Below are 6844 nucleotides of genomic sequence, written 5' to 3' on the forward strand. Positions count from 1 at the left end.
AAAGAAGTACCCTGTCCTTCTTCAAGATAGGGGTACGAGAGGGACAAAAAAAATGACATCCGTTTTTAGTATAAATGATTCGAAGTGAAACACAATAGTAATAATCTAAGTTTTAAAAGAATGTAATGCAAGAATTTGCTTGAAATTATACATTTAGATAATAAAATGTTAGCAATATACTACTCGTATATACTGTATACACGTGCGTGTATTACATGGACGAGACTCAAGATGCGATCGCAAGATTCATCAACGTGGCGCTTACGACAACAGCCGCACAGATTCTGGCGCACAACCTGAGGATGATAATATGAAGAAGTGATAAGGAAGTGGTCGCACGAAACGTAATTTTAAAACCTGGACATTTGTTAAAGCGATGTTAAAATAGATAGAAAAGACTAAGTAAACACTGTAACTTGCAGAAATGTGAGCAAAAACATTAAATTTTGGAAACATTAAACGTAAATCTAAAAACAAAGCCACGGGCGCTAATGTCTGAGGAATATAGATCCTTATATTAATTATAAAAAAACCTAAAAACAAATGTATTAGCCCGTGTGTTTACGCTTCTGAAATGAATTTAAATATATACATATTTCGGAGCTTTAGTTAAATATTTTTATACAAGTAGTCATCGGTTTCCGTGGTGTAGCGGTTATCACATCTGCCTAACACGCAGAAGGTCCCCGGTTCGATCCCGGGCGGAAACATATTTTTGTAACATTTATAAGCGAGAAAACATAAATTACTTGTTATTAACATTGGATAAGGTAGTATACTATACCTTTGTTTTAAATGTTGATTAATTATTGGCACAATTAATATTATCATATTATACTTAGGTTTTCCTTGTAGATTCAAACAAGACTGTGATGAATATGTGTGGTTAATTCATTTAATAAATAACGAGAAACAAATTAGGACGAAGTAGGACGTGTGGAACTGTAGAATTTGCAATAAATGCTTAATATTAATGTTTACTGATAGAAACGATTAGTTTCACCGCGAAATAGAACCAAAAATGAAGACATCAGCAGAAGAACTAAGATATTATATATGTGTATATACATATACACACACACACACACACACACATATATATATATATATATATATATATATATATATATATATATAAATATATATATATATATATATATACATATAGCTTGAAGAATTGTTCGTCTAAAGTGGCAACAGTAGTACTGGCAACCAATTGCTGTTGGAGCCAAAAAGGCTTTCGAGTGGCGCCCTCGAGCCGGTAGACGCGGCGCGGGTAGGCCTTCCCCCCCCCCCTTAGGTGAACCGACGTCATAGTCAAGGTCGCGGGAAGTCGCTGGATACGGGCAGCGCGGGACCTGTCATCGTGATGATCTTTGGGGGAGGTATATACCTATTAGGAGGTGTCGGCACGAACCTAATAAATTTGAGTAACATTACGTTTAACAATTACTGACTATTTTATAAAACTTATGTTATCTATAAATATATTAGTTTTTAAATAATTGTTAGAGGTTTTTATTACAAATTTCTCGCTTGGAAATTTATTTATTCAGCGAAGGCTTACGTTGATGACAGAGGTCCGATGTACACTTTGGCCCGACCCCTGCGCCGGTTCAGTTTACAAGCGGCCTTCGCGCGCCAACGGACACAATGAAGCCGTGTCCTCCGCCTAAGTCAGTCATTAATCAAAAGCCTTTGAGTCGAGGACTAACGAAAATAGTTTTAAATTATTTGACTTTAAAAATCTGTGTCATTCTTTGAACAAAGTTCTTTCGTAACAATTAATCTATAACAATACCCATAATCTATATTATTCATTTACTGAGATTTTTTTCGGCTTGTAAGAACATTCGTTGACGAACAATAGTAACCTAATAAGGAGAGGCCTATGCAGCTACCTTCTATCGGCTAAAATAATGATGAATGATGAAAAGTGATCTCATATCAGGTCTTATCGGCAAACTCATGAGCTACGGAGATGGCAATGTAAGTGATGTTTAATATTAGTATGATTTAGAAATTAGGATATACATAGACGAACGAGAAGCGCGGCAGATTTCCAGCACAAGGTAGACATATATATGTACGAGAAAGTTAATTTAGTTTTCAACTTGCCCTAAGTCTACAATAAGACTGCTTGGAAGCGGCTTGCATCCAGTTTCCTAAAAAAATAGCCGCTGAAGCCTTAAGGTTCTAGAATAACCGTGTTAAGGTTAAAGAAGATGCAGCTATAGGCTGCCTCAGGCTAGTTTCATAGAAAATCTATAAGGAAGGTCTATATCCAATAGTCCAAGTCCTGCAGTTGAAATGATTTTATCACAGAGTCATATTGATCTCTTGTGATAGTCACCAAATCCCCTGAGCCCCGTGAACATCTGGACCAGAACCGTCCAACTTAAGCACTAAGCGTTTTGTTCCTCCTGTTATAGTGCGAACCGCAAAAGAATGTAACAACTTACCGGCGTCGTTGTTTCCCACTATCTATAACTTGGGAGTCTTCAAACCAAGAGTGAATAGGTTTCTTCTAGGCAAGCTGGTAGCATCGTAGACCTTGTCATCACATCAGGCCAAGCAGAGATCACATGCTGGAGGGTTTTATATACAAGGTTTTATTTGATATTCATTTAGATGTAGATTGTAGAGACAGTAATTCACCACTAAATACAAATCAGTATTGGTTGACGATACATGTTTCAAGTAGTTTTTGATGCAAGAATAAGCCAGTTTGAACTTTATGTAACAGCAATGATATTTAAACAAAAAGTGTACTTGAAAAGGTATAACTAGCCCTACAATTAAATTTACTCGTCTAATTAATTGATTTGTAACAGATCTACCGATATATTTTCTTTATTTTAACTACACCATACTGTACTGTTTTTCACTACATATATATATATCTATATTAATATATTATTTATGCGCCATAATTTAAAATCTAAAACGAAAATAAGTGACAGACACATAATAAATACAAAAAATAAAAAAGCAGTATCGCATATTTTTCGCCTTCGAAAAGTCAACAAATCTTTCACTCTAGCTCGAGGCATGCATAACAAAGTTCTACGACATATCATAGACCTTCCGATTTATATTTTTAAATCTGAAGTTAAACATAGATTATTAAACAAATCTTATTATGACATTCAAGACACATGCGCGAAACTTGGTTTGTTGTTTCATTTATATGATTGATAGAATGATGTGCGCATGAAAAATTATTAAACTTCGTTTAAAAGAGCAACCGTTGGATTCTTGGCCGCTTCTTTTCAACAAATCAACGTTTCAAGCCAATGGCAGCTTACTGCTTATAATGTTAACATAATCGATGTCTGCTCGAATAAAGGTATTAATTAATTTTGTACAGTACTGTATAAATCAGATATTAAGATAGTCGAATATCAGTCGCAGATATTGACGTCCGCCTTCATAACTGAAAGTCCATAGTGTGCATTTCTTAATATAAAAAAGATCAACTTGAAGAAAATCTTAAATTAGCGTAATAGAAAATTAAAAATATATGTGCGTGTAAAAGAAAGATTTATTAAACCACTTACCACACACTAATATAACAAACACACACTAACACACACACATTAATATAACATATAAAATATAACAATATAACTCCTCACACTGCGGCACTGAGAACAAACATTTCTCCAAATATCTGGTATTAGTCAGGAATCTCAAGTTTCTAGCAACATTTCCGTTTACCAAAATGCATTTAGTCAATCTGAGCTTTCTTACCCCGAAGCTCGCGATAAAGCTTCCCACTCCGAACAGGTGTAAGCTCTCGTGCGGTGTTCGCAGGTGTTTGGGGAAATGTGGTCGGGACTCACGTGCTTTCACACACCTCTTTGAAAATAGGCTTTTATATATCTTACCTTATTAAGTTATTTACAAGCACATTATTTTCGATTTTATAGGGGGGCATAACATAAATATAGTAATTTAATCATATATCTCTAAATTAACATATACAATATTTGTAGGATTCAAATAACAAATATAAAATTATAATATCAACATATACGAGTACTTATTGCAACAATAATTTAAGTTGTGAAAACTCAAACACATAAAAAATAAAACCAAAAATTATACTAATAATACATGAGCACACATGAAAACATTTCTTGATTGTTTCGAGCGGAATAAATTCAGTGTTTGTGTATGTTTAAGTATATATGTGCTACATTAAGTTTCGTGTATGTGTGTTTTCAGAACTATTCAGCATGGCACCATGGACCAGCCACAACGCTGGTCTTCCATAAGCCCGGCTCCCGCTCACTATAACCTAAACTCGTACGATGGGCGTTCCTTATGTGTACATATAGTAATCAAACATTTAGTATTCATAAATATAGAAATACAAAAATTTTGAAATTCAATTTAACCTTAGGACCTTTGTAAACTATTTCACCAATATGTTGTTATGTACGTTCACAAGATGTTCAACGATAATGTTTATTGTCCGGAACTACTGAACAAGATGCATCCACGTCCCTTATATAGTTCAACGTTGCACTTGTCTTTTATTGAAAGCACTCCGAAAGCGAACTAATCTTGGTAACCATGAGACATTGATGTTTTAGGTAATTCTTTATTAAAATTTACCCACGTTATTATGAAAAGTATTGGGATATATATGTTGCTTGTAGTAGCATTTTGTAGTATTACATGCCAAAGTGAAGCTCGAATTAAATGCATAGATATTATTCATAGATAATAGATAGCTACGAATGTGTATTGATTATTTGCACACAATTTTGTAACAGCTGCTGTTAACAGCAAAACAGCGAGTGACTCACAATTGAGTTCGCATACCCTTATTATGTTTATCTTACGTTTTGATGCGCGCCGTCAGCCCCGACAGGCTCGTTCGTGGAATTCCTCCTTTGTCCCCAGCGGTCTCCTTTGTGTCAAATATTTCAGCTTTCACATAGTAATAAAGGATTATTTATATTTAATTATTATTGTCTTATATTATCTTGCATTGCTATTGTTCACAAAAAAGTTTCCAGAGGATGGACAGCAACATCCTCTGTGTACCATAATACCGCAGTGCTATCGCCAACCTGTCTGCCAAAAATGACAAACTTGCGATGATCGTCTTTGGTCTGAAATAACTACATGTAGCACCAAGAGCCAATACCCTTGAGTGAACTGTCTCCTTTGGTGGCTCTGGAGCCCAGTCAGTCCATGGAGTATCAACTAATGTTACCTTTCAAACTTCCACTAAATCGAGCATTTTTATCGAACTATTCAATCTATTTATTCATTTTATGTAAACTAAAAGTCATTTACAGTGATCACTTGTGTATGTCATTGTACATAGACAGTTATTACTTCTCGTCTATAATAGTTGAAAGATGTATCGTCTGCAAACAAAACTATCCTGTGGTTGCCTTTAACAAGTAAGGCAAGTTATTAACATAAGACAGAAACATAAAAGGATCCAATATTGAGCTTTGAGGCTCTCCCATTTCAACAAATGATTTCGTAGAAAGTTTTAAGTTTAAGTCCACCATTTTCTAATACCACTGCGCTACAATGTCTCGTGCTTTATATAACCAAATGGACAAATCACTAAGATTTATCTTTAAGTCGTGTAACTTACGGGCCCCTTCTCTTTTATCAACTTAACTTTAGTATAATTACGCAACCCCCTGTTAAACTGAATTGTATTTCGAGTGACACCATTTTCTAAAAACATTAGAGACTTATAGGCTGATTATGCCCATCCATCACTAAACCGGAACTCTGCGCAATATTTAGTGACCTTGAATAGCGAGAACGTGATTTGTTTATCGATTTAAATCTAGACCAAGGGCTATTATGGCTGTAATGCAAATTTGGTCACGTGATCTTATATGAAATTCCTCGTTACTAGAACTATAAAGTGTATATTGATGTTATTAGGAAAGATAAACTTTCGTTGACTCACCGGACAGTATTTTAACGACGTCAGACTAATGTGTGCCAATTGTGTAACTTTATATCGCTAATGTCTTCTTTGTATGAGAGCTCAAAATCAACCATATTAAGTTTAAAAATAATTTGACCATGTCATCCGAAAGTGCGGTGCTCACAAGGTAGACAGACGACGGATTTCGTCGGAAAATGCTGCACAGAGATGCCGCTTCGTACCGGTCTTATTGGTAATCTATGGAGAGTAGTGGTAGCCCAGAAGTGCAGGACTGAGACTTGCTATCGTAGGATAGAAGGTTCGATTCATGGAGTACAGTCTCATTTAATTCTCATGTTTGTGCATTCATTGTGTAGAACTGCCACTGCTCACGAACAAGTTAAGATGATGGTCATCACCGTAATTTGCCCACCCGCTAGCCAAGCGTGGTGTTTATGGTGTATCCACGTAGATATCTTTGGAGGAAGCCTATGTCTTGAAGTAGTCGTCTAAAGGCTGAAATTACAAATTTAATGCCAATGGCATTTATTACCTTATCTTACGGTTAATTACCATTTGTCCGGTGCAAATAAAAATTAATAAAGGCAGGAGAAAAAGTGAATCAAAAATGGCTCAAACCATCACCCCCTCCCCGCGCCCCGTATCCAGAAGGCTATATAATGAATGCAAAAAGTGTTATTTATAAGACCGTTTTTTTTTGTTTCGGTGGGGAAAATTTTTCGGTATTCAAGATGCTCTGCCTATGGGGGGTGGACAGGGGTATGTGGGATTCCTACTCACTAAAACCCCCCCGGTAGTCGCCCTCTGCGCTAGACGGGGACCGCGGTATCTCCCGGTCAGGGATCGCCACGCGGTCTTTCCTCGCGCCGTGCTATTTTTCGATAGCCGGTACGGGGTATGCGTGGATAC

General features: G+C 36.1%; 1 non-coding gene across 1 annotated transcript; it reads left to right on the forward strand.

Annotated features, from left to right (window-relative positions):
* The first annotated feature begins 637 nt into the window (after nt 1-637).
* Nucleotides 638-710, forward strand: TRNAV-AAC (transfer RNA valine (anticodon AAC)). The gene has a single exon. It is a non-coding gene; the product is annotated as a tRNA-Val (tRNA).
* Nucleotides 711-6844: the final 6134 nt, after the last annotated feature.

This window comes from Battus philenor, unplaced genomic scaffold (genome assembly GCF_028537555.1).
Source record: "Battus philenor isolate CCGP_79_NKW_IND1 unplaced genomic scaffold, ilBatPhil1.0.hap1 SCAF_27, whole genome shotgun sequence".
NCBI classification, from domain to species: Eukaryota; Metazoa; Arthropoda; class Insecta; order Lepidoptera; family Papilionidae; genus Battus; species Battus philenor.